The sequence below is a fragment of the Lycorma delicatula genome, chromosome 1 (genome assembly GCF_047948215.1).
Source record: "Lycorma delicatula isolate Av1 chromosome 1, ASM4794821v1, whole genome shotgun sequence".
NCBI classification, from domain to species: domain Eukaryota; kingdom Metazoa; phylum Arthropoda; class Insecta; order Hemiptera; family Fulgoridae; genus Lycorma; species Lycorma delicatula.
The window spans coordinates 176,362,383-176,378,919 of record NC_134455.1 but is presented as its reverse complement, the minus strand read 5'-3'; the positions used below and the strand labels follow the sequence as shown (position 1 = coordinate 176,378,919).

At 36.2% G+C, this 16,537-nt stretch overlaps 1 protein-coding gene across 3 annotated transcripts in view; it reads right to left on the bottom strand.

Moving 5' to 3' along the window:
* The window catches only part of LOC142325699 (SH2 domain-containing protein 4A-like), a 176,898-nt gene that overhangs the window by 104,214 nt on the left and 56,147 nt on the right, over positions 1-16,537 (bottom strand). The gene's annotated exons all lie outside the window — the stretch shown is intronic.

Sequence of the window (16,537 nt, the reverse complement as noted above, 5' to 3'; positions counted from 1 at the left end):
TGACGTAATCTTATGGAAGAATGTTTCCTTCTTTTGTTTAATTGAGGACAATGGGTTACACTATGCAGCAGAGAATATTCATTGTCTCCCAACACATTAAATGTGCTAGTTATGGCCAGACCCAGAATACCTTCACAGAAAAGTATGGTGTCGATGCACCAATCAAGTCCTTCGTCAAGCGGCTGTACGACAAGTTCCAAGAGACAGGAAATGCGGCCGATGCAGTCTAAAGTGGTCGGCCGAAAGTGCTAACACCAGTTGATCGACGTGCAAGCTGCATATTTTGTTACTCCCAAGAAGTCTGTGCGCTGTCTATCTAACACGTCTGATCTCCGATGTAGTGCCCACATGGTATAGAGCAAGTATTTAAAGACGCATCCGTACAAAATTCGTGTTGTTCACGAGTTGTAACCTGCAGACACTGGAAAAACGTGTAGCTTTCTATCAGCGGTTCATATCATCTGTAACGCCGGATGGACCGTTGAATGTGAAAATAGGAAGAGAAAAGAATATGGAGGTAGAAGAATTTTGTTATGCACCGAATTCATGCATTTGGTGTACGGAAATTCCATCATCTGCACGAGTCTCCTCTCCACGGACAAAAAGTGGGTGTTTGGTGTGCAATGTCACGTAGGCGAATTTTCATGACATTCTTTCATGGCACAATAAACAGTAAGCGCTACATACAGATGATGCAACGATTTGTAAACACTACAACTGCAGACCGGCTAGAATACACTTGGTTTCAGCAGGAAAATACTACACTATGAATTCAGCAGTCAATAACACTATGAATTTCTTGGATCAGTGTTTTTATGGACAAGTGATTGTTGTGGCTCCCTCGGTCTCCTGATTTATCCCTTCCTGACTTTTTCTTGTGGAAATACCTTTCGTATGCTGCTTACAAAACTCATCCTCACACCGTTCCCGAATTGCAGAGCGAAATTGAATGATGTGTTGCTGCAATTCCTCAAAAAACATTACAATAAGTGTTTACGAGTATGCGATGTCGTATTCAATTATGTGCATATAATTTAATTAATTAAATTAATTAATTAATATAATTTAATTATGTCGCATATTGGAGGCCTCTTTCAACAAATATTGTAACTTACTCATTTTCCCATAAGGTTGAGTCACTTTTTGGACACTCTGTAGAAGACCATGATAATAGTCTCTTGAAATCAAATTAATAAAATAAATCTTACGTTTTGATCGGTACACATAATACATTTAGCATTGTATAAAGAATATGCTACTCCAAGGATAAAAAAAAATGGGATTTTTTCCGTTAAGTGGCAGGCAGTATTTGTATTTTGTTGGGAATAGTGTAAACGCGCCTCGGTATGGCATCATAGTCGCATGGCGCGTCATTAAAGCCGCCACCCGCGCCGTAATGAATCTGTACAACATTCAATTCAACAATCTGTACAACGCCGTAATCTTTATAACATTCTATTTCTCGAAAATCATTCGTGCAAGTCGAATACCGGCAGCGGTATCAAAATGAAAATTTATTTGAAAATAAATAACCATTTCTGCGTTATTTATGCCGCCCAAATAAATTGTAATTCATATTTTGTATTATTCTACAGTTATTATTGTACAGTATTATTGTTCTTTATTATACTCGTAGGCCTATAATATTCTCCTAGTTGCTCATTTTACTTCTTTTTCTTTCTTTTTTTATGTATGTTTATTTTTGTACAGTGTACGTTGATTATTATGACTGTATAGTGTACGTCTATTATTAAATAAAGTTAAAAATACCAACTTGTAAAAAAAAAATAATTTAAAAAAAGCACAGCAATGACGCAGTAATCAATCGAACACCAACAATCTGGCGGCGCCGAGTCGTGGCCAGTCATTGTGGTGTTGCCGGCAACATGCAACAATTATGTCATTCCAGTTTATACCGAGGCGCGATTACCTATTCCCAACAGAAATGCTAATGCTGCCACTTTACGAAAAAGGTCCAGAAAATGAAATGTCTCAGCATTTGCAAGGATGGATCAAGGGATACTGTGTTAAAACTTTGATCACAGCATTACAAAACCCACAATTTATAATAAATTATATTAATTATTAATTAAATTATATATTGATAATTAAATAATTTATATATAACCATAAGATAAAATATAGATGTGATTAAAGTCCATATTAATTATTTAAAATACAAACACAAGAAACAATTTAAATTCAATATGGAAGATAAAAACACAAACTATAAAATAAATTCCAAATAGGAGGCATTAATGAAATTGTTTGACCACATATTTACGTACACGTTAAATGGAGGTCCAGATAATCAGGGATTTTTTAACATTTTTAATTAATCTTATTTAAAATGCATCGTTAGAGTAATATCGTTTCTGGAAGAGAAAATCTTTAAATTGTATTTTAAATAAATCGGTTCGAAGAAAGGTGGCAACGGGATGATATGGGCCTAGCTGAAGTAATGTGTTAAGAGTTACACAAAAACAGTTCTGTAGTCCGATTTGAAAGATATTGTTACTTTTTAAGAATAAGTAACTATTCTTTTTACCGAAGATTGCACTTTCGTAAATAAAAATACACATGTAATATTTTTAATAATCGGTCTACATGATTCGTACTTAAGAACGCCAAATAATGATCTGAAAAACATTTTTGTAACTCAAAAACTCGTTCTGACTTTGTGAGGAGCCCCAAGAGGTGATCTACACTTCAAACGGGAATATAAATAAGCACAAAAAATATTTAATGATGATTATACGCTTAGCGTATTTATTATTCTAGTGTAAAACTGTACGGTTTGATTTTGTTATAAACGAAATCAATTTGATTACTCTAAAAAATTTGGCATCCGATTTCACTTAGATTAGTGAATTAAGCAAAACTTAAGTTGCTCGGTAAGAGAAATTTCACCTTGAAATTTAACTTAATGGGAAGCAAAAATTGTTTCTTATCATTAATGAGAATTCTCTTCAACCGACAATACCAGTTACCTGAGAAGCACAATGCAACGGTTTTATCAGTATTTAGTTACATAGTTATAATTCCATGTATTTTTTGGGTTGCTAACAGAAAATGTTAAAGTCCTGCTAAATAATTAGCTTTATAGTACAGACTGTGTCATCTGCAAAGAAGAAGGTAACAATTAGTTTAAAATAGTCGAAGCAGATCAACACAATAAACAATAAGAATAATAAGGGGACAAGAACACTTTTCTGCGGCACTTCGTGTTCCACATCTTGAAGTGATTACCTACATTTTATACGTATATTCCATTCAAAAACTGAAATTTCAACTTCCTGTTTATGGTTACTATTTATGGATATAACTTTAACCAACTGTACGGAATCCCTCTGATACTATAGGTACAGGGATTAAGTTGTTTCATCAATAAAAATTATGGAACTAATCGAACGCATTATTGATATAATAAAACTTTTAAATGGAATTTATTTGCTATCCACGCAATTTAAAACATTTTCTTAAAATTGGGGAAACGTTGTCAATAAATAGTTTTTTATTTTATTTTTTTGGTGAATTTATTATCTGTTTATTCATAAATCCGCTTTCACTTTTGATTAACTCCCCACATAATTTTACTGTTTAAATTACGTATTAAATTACTATTATATAATCTTTTTCATAAAAAATAATCAACAAATAATCCCACAAATAATTCTAACCGCGCAATATCATTACTCAAAAGTTTAAAGCATAATAACTGCGTTCATTATCACAATAAGATAACGAAAATAATCCCAAACTAAGAGCGCGAACTGAACTTGCCCAATTACTACCGCATTCCCCTCCAGCTAAGCATAATGAATATACCTTCATTCATATTTTGGGTAGTATTAAAAATAGATTACAAACACATTTATTAACTGGTATGTGCTCTAATGCATTCGCAAGAAGTTTGAAAACCATACGATAAAAAATAATATTTTTATTTTGTGGCCATTACAATAACAATCGTATTCGTTTGAGTGACGTCTCTAAACAAAAATTATAAATATATGTTTCAATATAGAAACTGTTATTCTTAATTTGGATATTCGTTCTTAGTAATTTAATTATTTATTCTACAATTAGAAACGTTGATTTCTAATATGCACAAATAAATATATGATTCATATACTATTGTAAATATAATTACATTATAATACATAAACAGATTAAAAAATATTCATTAATAGACTAATTAATGAATAGAAATTAAGTAACCATGAATCATATGTAGTCTATTACTCAGTATGTTCGTTCATACGTAATTGAAGCCTGTGGAATAACTTGAGTTCAAAGAATTTATAGATCTTTAAAAACAATGCAGTAAAATTAATGTAAAATTACATTAATTTTTTAATAGACATTCGATACGCTTCTATACATCCGGTAAATCGAAACGAAAATCGGTGAATAATTACCAGCAGGGAGTTCAAATTTTAACAATGTAGTGTGTTTATTTTTATAATTTACTTCTTAATATTTACTTAACTTTTTGCAAATAGTTTAGGTGAATTCTACACAAACTCCCTACACCAGTGAAAACTGAAAGACGTTGAAACTGGTAAATCTTCATCTTTGAGCATTCCTAAGACAACAAGAAATCTAACACTAGAATCTATATCAGATCACTAATTTTCCCATTTTAAATAATATTTATTTTAAAAAAAAAAACTTCACTCTTTAGTGAAATTAATCAAAATTAAATTGTGATAGCGTCTTTACAGAAGGGAAAACCTAGCCGCAGAAAAATGTTAATCCAGATGGAATTTCAGTAAAAGAATTGAAAAAATAACAATTTTAATCGAACAACTGACATTTACAAAGAACTTTTTTCAGCAACAATAAAAATACCAAACAAGAGATGTTATAAGAACGAGAATTACGTCCATGGCTCGCATGCTCAAATGGTCGGAGTACCCGACCGGAGAAGAAACGGCTTGAATTCCGATTTCTGAAGTCTTCCATTTATTACTACACAAGCAGGTGCCGATTCTGCTTCCTCGGAGTACGCTGGTTACAGACAACGTACCCAAACAGTTTTCATATTTTAATCCAACGAACTAAGTAAACTAAATAAGATATGTAGGATTGGCTTCGGCAAAATATTCCATTTTGTTAATCAATGTTAAAAATTGAGTTATAACATTTAATTAAATCAATAGAGACAAATACAAAAAATATTAATTGACAAAATTTTTAAATAATGTGGAGGTAGATAGAAAAAATTGTGTAGGCAGGCAAAGTTTGAAATATGTAAAACAAATTGTTAGGGATGTACGATGTAGGGAATATACCGAAATGAAACGACTGGCACTAGATAGGGAATCTTGGAGAGCTGCATCAAACCAGTCAAATGACTGAAGACAAATAAAAAATGGTCATTCCATTCAGACCTTCTCGATACTACCTCGAGCTCAATTTCATGCAACCAATATAATAAACTGAAGTAAATAAAAAAAAACTGAAAGCGACATATAATACCGAGGCAGTGTATGTTCTACATGTTAAAATCAGCAGTAAATACTGCCTACTTTCCACGTTATAGAGCCATTAAACAAGTTAATTGGGCACACTTTTAGGAAATTTTTCGTTCATTTCATATTGACGTAAATTCCACCTAGGTTAAAAAGTAGTAAAGTATGGATAATTTTGTTTAATTTTTCATCAGTTTTGTTAAAACGAATCCGAATACTGAATTAAAACAGAAACTTAACTGCAGATTAAAATAAAACGATTCTCAACTTTCTATCGTTATTAAGAAAAAAGTGACGGCGACTATCGATCTTTTCTAGAAACTAATCGGCAAAGATAAACGCGACTTTTCTTCTGTTTAGCCTCCGGAACCACCGTAAGGTAGTTTCCAGAGGATGATATGTATGAATGACGTGTAGTCTTGTACAGTCTCAGGTACACCGCTCCTGAGAAGTGTGGATAACTGTAACCCAACCACCACAGAACACCGGTATCCACGATCTAGTATTCAAATCCGCATAAAAGTAATATCCTTTACTAGGATTTGGATCTTAGAACTCTCAACTTCGAAATCAGCTGATTTGCGATGACGAGTTAACCACTAGTAGACCAGCCCGGTGGGCTAATCGCGACTAATTTAGCAGAACAATTCCTCAATTACGCTGGTTTGTTCCATTTAGCTAAAAAACTGAAAACCACTAAAATTAAATTTAGCAGCAAGTGGTCAAGGTCGAGATATAAACCCATGACTTCCTGAATACAAGGTTACCAATATATTATAAAATACAACTATAAATTATCACATAATAATAATAATAACAACGCAATTTTTATCCAAGTTAAGATTCCAGAAATTTAAAGAGACATAAATATAATTTATACTTAAAAACAAAATCAGAATTAAATTGATGAATCACATCCATTAGTTACACCTATCAAAAAAAATGACTAATACTGATTCAGAATGACTAAATTCATTCAGAGACCTTCAAATACCACATTTTCCAGTAATCAGCATAAAATTTACTGTTTTTTAACGCGATGGTCAATATAAAAAATAATATTACTTTTAACAAAAGAATAATAATTAACAATAGATAATAGCCCGATGAAACATTCACTAAGTTACTCATACATACATTATTAATCGTACATTATTCAACGTAAAAAAAAAACCTGGAAACTGATATCGATAAGAATTTAAAAACTTAATTAAATACTTCTTAATTTTATTACGTAAATTAATAAGCGAAAAAAATTGTAGATTGAATTATTTTATTTCCTTATCACTTATTAATCTACTCAACTTCACTTTATTATCGAAATTTTTTTTAAAAACTGAATAAAAGTAAAGAAAAGAACCGTTAACTATTTTTTAACCTAACGCGAGAAAAAATTTCTAGAGATAAATCCATCCTGATAACTAACTAACTGTCCCTTAGACCCGTGAAATTACCACAATCGAAAAATCTTCCAAGTAGAATGATTTTAACTCAACGTCTTTCCCATCATCAACCAATATCCAAGGATTATTATTCTGAAATAATATAAAACTTGTACATGTTTGTTTTGATAAAAAAAGTTTATTTTTTAATAATTTAAAATAAAATCCTTTTTTTTAAGAACCCAATACAAAGTTCGTTTTGATTTAAATTATTCCCTATGCAACTAAAAGCTGTTGCTCATTTTCAGCTTACGATCATTTTTGAATAACGATAAGAAATGGGGTTGAGGTGCTTGAAAAATGCCAACTTTGAAATTCGAATACAGAACTTTCCCTTATTTAGATTACTATTCAAATAATTCTGAATAGTAAATAAACTTTTTTTTACAAGTTTTATAGCATTTTATCATGTTAAGGTCATATGGAAATATGGAAATACATTAAAAGGAAGTAAAAAATGGAATGAAAATATAATACTAAAAACAGTATACAAATTACAAAACGTTTTATAAAAAAAATAAAGTATGTTAACCGATTATAATTTTAAAACAATCGACGGGAGACACAAATGGTATAAAATTCTTAAATCCATTTGAAACATGTTTTTTTCGTGTTGACCTATTTCAAATGCATAAAAAATGAAAGTAACAGCCTAAATTAAATCCAAAAATCGTGTTGAATATGAAAGATATTTTTATAATAAATTAAATACATAAAACGTATCTAGGAAAAAAGAAGTTGAAACAATAAATCGGAACTAATACTTAACATTTGGTGTTTATTTTAGGAGAATCCGGAAAACTGAAATATCGGTTGAATATGTTCTATGAAAAAGGAAAACAAATTTCAAAAACAATTCTAAGAACACTTACCGGAAGTTTTTCTTTTTGTCGTTCCAGTTATCTAATTCCGATAAACTACAGTCAAATCCGGTTAATTTAATAACCATTTTACAAAGGAAATTATTCTATTCAACGGAGTATTCTATTTACAAAAAAAAATAATAATATTAAAAGATAATACTAACTTGAATTTAACGAGTATTTTTCCTACTACATTAGATTACATTTATGTTCTATAAACAAACATCGTCATTTTTTTTATTATTACCAAAGGATATAATAATTTATTAGAACCGAGTAAATATGGAAATATAGTAAGCAGAGCGTCTCAACAATCAAGTGTTCCTAGATATCGGTCAGTGGTCTCCTTGGAAAAAGTGTTTGGTATATTGCTAATAAAGTACAATTATTTTGGGCACTAACTAAACCTTTCATAACCAATTAAGACCGACAATTTCCCTTTAAAATTTTTTAACTTAATAAAAAAAGAGAATAGCTGAATTTTTTAGTCGGTACAAAAATGACTGTAAATTCAGTAATTCATAAGAAAATTGCTATTATGAGTCGAATGGTAACAAAGAACCACAGTCAAAATTCGGCATGCCGTAATAGCTTAGGTAGCGCTGCCACGTAAAGTTCGACTATATACAGAAGCTATATTTAAGTTTCAATTTATACACTACTTTTTATGAATATTATTTTTACATAGTTGGTATTTACTCAAAAATGTTACAGGTTATGATAGCTATGTTTTATTTAAATAGCAGCGCAAGCTTAGATCTCTATTTTATGTGCGAATACTTCTGAATTTGAGCGGAATTGTCACAAATGTAAAAATGTGCATGCCAAAATGTGTCAATTTTCACATTTATTTTACATGTAAATTTAACACTTTCTGTTACTGGATCGTAGTATGTTTTCCTTCCTCCTTATACAGTAGATTTCAAATTATTTTAAACCTTACCAGATTCTTGATTTTAATTAATTAATTTTACTCTAAAACACGGCAAAGTAAGCAACAAGAGACAAACTTTGATGAATTATATATATCATAATCTTAGATGTCTTAAAAAATAATGACATATGTTTAAGAATGACTAACCAATGACCTTAAAAGAAATACAACTTAAGCACACCATAAGTGGATAAATCATATTCAAATCTCGACTTAATAACTATTGTTTTGTAAAGATTTACTTAACTGAAAATTTTCAAATAAAGATACGTTTGTATATGACTAATAAACTGGTTATTTGTCACTTAACAACACTAAATTTCTCAATAAACTATTTTATTTTATTAAATAAAAACTTTATAACTGGGCAATAAAAAACCATCACAAAAACGTATTTTTGGGTCATCTGATATTTAAAAAAATATGAATAACATTACTCTAGCTAGAATAAAATCAATATATTTTTGTACGATGATTATAAAAACTTTCACTTTTCAACTTTTTCAACCTACGAATTACAGAATTCATTTGTCTTTAACCCGTTCTACAACTGCATAAAACTATTAAAAAATGTTATTATTAAAAATCTGTATTTCATCTAAATATTATTACTTATTTATCGATATGCAGTAGTATAATCGAAATGTTCACCATAATTGTGTAAATACATTTCAATTCTGTAGCAATATGATTCCAGGACATATCATTTTACTGGATTCCTTTGCGGTTCTTTTAAGTTCTAAAATATTTCTTGGACACGTTTGTTAGAAAATAGATTTCAAACGACCCCGAAAAGGTGTAAGGTCTGGTGATGTTGATAATCGTTTAACAGGAATGCATCATCCAAACTATTAATCAAAACGTTTTATGTAGAGAGCAATCTAGTGGCATCCTGTTGAAAGAACATTTTCCTTCTTTCTTGCAATTGAAAATCACTCAGAAAATCCATAAAGAAAATCTCCAATATAGTATACACATATTTCACCTTTGGCAGGCATTACCGTCAAACCAACCGGGTTGGTCTAGTGGTTAACGCGTCTTCCCAAATCAGCTGATTTGGAAGTCGAGAGTTACAGCGTTCAAGTCCTAGTAAAGCAAGTTATTTCTACACGGATTTGAATACTAGATCGTGGTTCTTTGGTGGTTGGGTTTCAATTAACCACACATCTCAGGAATGGTCGAACTGAGAATGTACAAGACTACACTTCATTTACACTCATACTTATCATCCTCATTCATCCTCTAAAGAATTATCTAAACGGTAGTTACCGGAGACTAAATAGGAAAAAGAAAGAAAGGCATTACCGTCAAAATAAACTAACGATCTTTCGATGTTTCACTCCACGCTGAAATTCTAGGATCGTTTTGTGAGGAAGATTATTGTAGATCAAAACGATAGTTGCATCTTTTGACGTAAACACGGGGGAAATATAGATTCATCACTGAAGAGTAGGAAGAATGACCGTACCTCACAAATCATTCAAAAAAACTCTTTTCGTCAATCTGAATCGTCCCCGCGCACATTCTGGAAGAGATAAACTTTGCTAAGATGGAAGTGATTTTACAAATAAAATGCAAAACAAATGTCTGACTATTCTCTATTTCCTAACTTGCTTTAATATTAATTTTTTTTTTTGACTACTACACGGGTAAAAAGATAATTTATTTTATTTCTATAGCGCGCGAATAAATAAAGCCATTCCAGAATTCTAATATTTTTACTGGACAATGCATAATTTAGCGGGTGACTCTCGTGTTTATCATTAAAAAAAATGGAAAAATTTAATTCTTCCGTTATGATCATTAACGTTTACTGCGTAAAATGTATGAAACAACATTTGCGTATGGTTTTTCGTTTTTTTTTTTTTTATTGGTATGAAACCAGAAAAAATATATACTTTCGTAGAAGTATAACTTAAACAGCTGTAAGAAAAAATAACCGATGATGTATTAAAAATGTATTATTCTAAACCTTGTCGTCTGCAATTCTTACTTATAATTCTCCCGAGTAATTAAAAAAATTATAAAAAGTCCATGGCAGTTTTTGCGAAAGAAACATCTGAGGGACATTTGCGATAAATTTGGATCGTTGGAATAGTTAGAACACGAATCTTTGTATAACAATTTTAAATAGCAATAAAATGATGAAACGCGTGATAGACTTAGATTTTTAAACTAATTTGAATTACCCGTTGTAATAGTAACACTCTACTTCGGTGATTCCCAAATTGTGCGCCACGGCAATCCGGGGAGCCACAACCTCTTCACAGGAGCGCCGTAAAATATTGTAGAAGTTTCATAATTAATTGAACCAAGACATTTATAATTATTAATTTTATGTTAATAAAGTAAAAGAATAATGAAGATACACGAGTTTTATTTTTTTTTATCTCTTACTTACGAGCAGTCATACTTTTACTTAGGGCAGGGCGCCATGGAAAAATGTTAATTGAAAAAGGATGCCGCGTCTCGGAAAAGTTTGGGAACCACTGCTCTAATTGACGTACACAATTTCAATTGTATCTACTTCCTTATAAGGAGATATATTAAGTAGTATTTTAGTTAGAAGTGAATAAGATTTGTTAAAAACACGTGGTTAACCTAAAAATTGCCATGTGCACGACAATTTAGGTTAGCTTCCGCTGTGCGCCAATCTTCTCTCGGAAAGCTTCTCAGCAAAGAAGTTGAATATTGGTATTAGTCTGGTGAACTTCCTAGTACATTCTACGGTACCAACCTAGAAGTAGTAGCATTTGTGGGCTTGCCCAACATTGTTGGAGAAGAAAGACGAGTGTTTTTAGGAATAGCTTTAGGTAATCTCCGATCATGGCAGATTTCCAGGAAGTTAAAAAAAGGCTACGGCCTCCTCTTCCGGCGGAAGAGGAGGCCGGAGTCTTTTTCTTGAACCTCCTCTACGTCAAAAGATGAAGGGTCCGCGATGGACAGAAGCGCCCACTCAGGCAGTTAAGACGAATCCACTAGTGAAAACGTTTCAGAGCGAGAAGGGCAGACCACGCAGTTCTGTCCCGATGGTTAAGGAAATGCAGGAAGGAGCTAAATAGATTATCTTCTGGTTTTCGCATAAACCCCCCACAGCGTCAGCTCAAAGGTACGAGCGAAATTGATTTCGCAGTTTCGGCATTTCAAAGAGGTTCTGTCCGCTTTGGCGGATAGTTATGAAAAGTTGGTCTCCCAGCCCAAGGTCAAAGTTATTCAAAAACCGGTCTCGGTCCCGGCCCCAGCACAGCCTAAGGGCTATGCTGATATTGTCAAAAATAAGCGGAAAGCAAGTCAGACGGCAGAAAAGCCGGAGTTACTTTTCATGAACAAAGCGGAGGAGGTCCACCAAGTCCAGCAAAGACCTAAAAAAGGACTTTCAGGCTGCCCTTTGCGACAGCCAAAAGGGCCTGAAGATTCGAGATATTAAAGAGACCAGCAAAGGGCTGGTTGTAGTTTCAGACGATAAGGAGACAATCCGAGTCATCACGGACTCTCCGGCCATCAAGAAACTTGAGGTTAAAGTTGAACCCAAAAGGAAGCGTAGGCCCCGGGTCATTGTCTATGACATTGACCGCAGTCTTTCCCATGAGGAGGTGCTGACTCTCATACGAGAGCAGAACACCGATTTGAACAAGGCTGCTTTTGAGATAGAATGTAGGATGGTCTTCAAGACCGGTAAACGTGATGCCCAGCGGCATCACGAAGTTTTTGAAGTAGGTACTGGTCTCTTCCAGAAATTCGTGGTTGAGGGAAGGATTTATGTCGATTTCATATCTTGCCGCGTCAAGGAATACCTTGACGTGCAACGATGTTTTAAGTGCTGCAGATTCGATCGTAGGGCCAAATTCTGCAAATTGTGTCAGTATGCACGCATTATGGTGAGGAAAGCCACAAGCGTGACGACTGTCCGCAGAAGAAAGAGACTTCGTATTGTGTCAACTTTAAAAGGTTGCGCAAGAATCATAGGCACTCCGTCAATAGTAGGGAGTGTGGTTGCTATCTAAGAGCAGTTGAGATATATTTCAACTCTCTGGATGGTTAGATTCGGTCAATTAAACGCCCAGGGTGCTAGGTACCCTGGGCGTTTAATTGACCGAATTGGACATTTAATTGTTGTCCAAGTAGAGTTAGGTGAGGTTGTCGAAACAGCGGAGTCTCGATATCGTACTTCTACAGCACCCATACATGGTCAAGGGTGATCTGCCAGGTTTCCAAGGATGGAAAAAAGTTTTCGTTGGACAAGACAGTATAGCCGCAATTCTCTGCAGGAAGTCTTTAGATAGTATTTTCGTTCGGCAGGCCTCTGACACGCATCACTTCGTTGTCAAACCTGCCGTGAATGGTTTGGACCTAGTAGTTGTTAGTTCGTACTTTCAGTACAGGGATCCCACTGAAGAGAATTTGGAAATATGCTATAGCACAGGATGCTTGGGTTGGTACGAGATTGTCTGATTCTGATAGGTGTTGATACGAACGCCAAATCGTCTCTTTGGCATAGTGGGATCACGGATGAAAGCGGTGAATTGGTCGAAGGTTTCATCGCGCAGCACAAATTCGAAGTTTTCAATATAGCGAGTGAGTTGGCTAGCTATGCCGGTACGGTTAACGGACGGAGGGCCTTCCATGGTACCAACATTGATGTTACGATTAGCAAGGATATCCCTGGTAGGATTCGAAACTGATCTGTAATTGATGATTACGCAAGCGATCATCGGCTAATAGTTTTTGACTTACTGAGAGAACTGCGCGATGTCTAAAGGGAAAACGTTCCTGTTCAACAGGAACGCTTCCTGCACAAAGAAGCGGACTGGCCTAAATTTTCTAATCTTCTTGCGGTCAAGCTTCGGATGTTTACTCGGAGCTTGGACGAGCTCCCGTGAAAGGACCTGGCAGAGGGTCTTACTTTGGCGGTTATTGAAGTCACTGATCAATCCATTCCCCGAGGTACAGGTCGAGAGAGAGTAGCTGATTGGTGGACTCGGGACTTGACTGCGATGAAGCAGAGTGTGGGCCGGCTCAGGAGAGCCGCACAACATGAGGGCGACCCTAAACGGCGTGCAGCTCTGCTTGCGGACTATCGCCGAACAAAGACCGAGTACTTTCATAAGATTAGATCTTCTGAGAGAGATTCCTGACGCTCTTTTGTGAAAGAGCAGGGAAATAAGGACCCATGGGGTGTAGTTTATAGAGTTCTTGGACATAAGAATAAAAAAGTCGTTCTTCTGTCAGCTCTCTCGATACAGGACGGCGTTGTAATAGATAAAAATCATGTTCTCACCCTTCTGATAAACGATCTGCTTCCAAATGATACTGAGGTTGGTGAAACCTCGTACCATCGCCGAGTCCGAAGGGAAGTTGCAAGTTTTAGTTCTGAGATTCAGTCTTCTGAGATCACCGAGGTGGCCTTCTACTCCCAGAGCGTATGCAAGAAATTGAAGACCAAGGTTTTGACTCTTGGCAAGTTAGGTAGAACGAATCTTCTACTGGATGATATACGCATGGTATATTTCCGGATGTTAGAGGATTGAGAGCGGTTAAGTGGGTTTCCCTCAATCGGAACATAACACATTTTGTATCGGGACATGGTGCATCTAGAGACAGTTTGTTTAGGATTGGTTTGGGAGATTCAAACCTTTGCCCGGATTGTGAAGCTGATGACACTGTGGACCATGTCTTTTATGTTTGTCCCCGGTACGAGGCTGAACGTACCAGAGTCACTTGGGAACTCGAGAGAGTAAATTCCTTTTTGGAGTTTCTGCCTGTCAATTGGAAGACCCGTAGAGGATGGGCAATAGCGGCTGGCTTCCTGAAGTACCTCGCACTGAGCAGATCAGCTGAGCGGGTATGAGTAGGGTAGTACCCAGGATGGCTAGGGTACTGTCTGGACATCTCGATACCGCCCCCCCTCCCCCGAGGGGAGAAGATCCCACCTCGTAGCGTGTCCGGTCGCTACACCATCCCTTCCGTTCCTAGCCAGTAGTGGCTTTAACGGAGGACATCTTCTCGTCCTCAAACTGATTGCACACCACAGCTTTCAGTCCAGGCCCCGCAGAGATGCCACCGATGCAGATGCCCCGAGGGACATCTGCATCGGTAAAGTTCACCCCGAGATAGTTTTACGTGTTTATGCCTTCGGAATGAAGACAACGGACACCTGCAGCTACCACGTCGCCCTCAGGAACTATGCTAGAAGCCTAACCGCGGAATGAAGACCCCGCGCCTAGTCCTAACTATTAGCCAATTACTGAATGTCTCAGATCCGTACTAACAGCCTCTATAACAAACTTTCCCACTAAAGTTTCACACAGCGAAATTTAGACCTAGTTCCCTTAAGAACCCCGATTATTACTCAAAATGAGTTTCTATCTGACCCCGCTCCGGTCCGCCCGCGAGAGGAGAATAAACGCCTACTCCCGCATAGCTCCATCACGGAGTCCCGCGTGACATTCACCATCTTTCGCAAACCGCCTTCAAGATTCCCTTGCATACCACCAAAGCAGTACCCAGACAGGTCCCGCCGACAGTGTCGTTAGCTCATAAATGCCCTCGTCGGAGCGCGATCGCAACCGCCGGGCAAGGATAACCATGCCCGTTAGCAGCGGCCACAACTCCGCCAACAGCGTAATTCAATACAAGACACCAAATACATCTAACCGAGGCACGCTGCCTTAGGCGCCTACCTTCGGCCAGTCAACTGCCCAGGCGGTCCCTAGCCACCCAAGTTCCTATCACCTACTAAATCCCTTCGGCAGCCCTGCTCAGGACGAGGAAGCGAAGGAAGCCAGCAACTATTGTCCACTCTCTACCAGTCCTCCAGTTGACTCGTAGATCCAAAACAGAATTTACTCTCTCGAGTTCCCTAGTAACTCTGGTATGCTCAGCTCGTACCGGGGACATATGTGAAGGACATGGTCCACGGTGTCATCGACCCTACAGTCCGGACAGAAGCCGGAATCAACCAACCTAAACCTAGCCAATTTATCCCTAAAGGCACCATGTCCAGAGAGGAACTGTGTAGTACTGTCTGGACAGTTAGATTGGCCGGAAGTTGACGCATTGGCATCGCGACTCGGAAAGTTAGAAATATATTGGGAATTATGTAAAGAATAACTGTCGGCGGGATGGCGACTGCACTGCTGAGGGCATGGTTACCCATGCAACCGTGAGGTGTAGCGCCGTCTTAACGAGGGCGGTTAATAAATGAGTAACAATATAGCTGTCGGTGGGATGGTGACTGCACTACCGAGAGCATGGATATCCATGCAGCCTTGGGGGTGTAGCGCCTTCTCGACGATGGTTGGTTTTGGGTGATGAAGTAAATGTCACACGGGATTCTGCAATGGAGCTGAGTGGGAGTCGGCGGTCTGTCCACCTCTCCCTGGTAGACCAGACTGGAGTCCGTAGTTATAATGTAATTAAAGGCTTAAATCAGAAAGAGATGAGAATATTAAGGGAAATAGGAATAAATTCCGTTGTTGTGATCAACATTGTTGGTAGTTTATATTCACCTAATAGACACGTACGATATGAGACATTTACAATCACAAGTAGCTTATTTAAATGTAGAAATAGGCGCGCGGGCGTGCTTCCGCGAACTCGGTTAGCTAGTAAGAGCAACGATGTAGGTAGGACAGTCAAGATATTCGGAAGAGGCCTGCAGCGAAGGAAAAGGCTGAGTTAAAAATCACTGATGTAAATGTCTGCCGAGGTATTTACATCGGTGGCATTCCAACCGAGACCTGGCTTATTACTGTGAGGTATAATCAGTTAGAGGATCACTGGACAGCAAACTAACAATAAAATACTAATTGTAAAATTTGA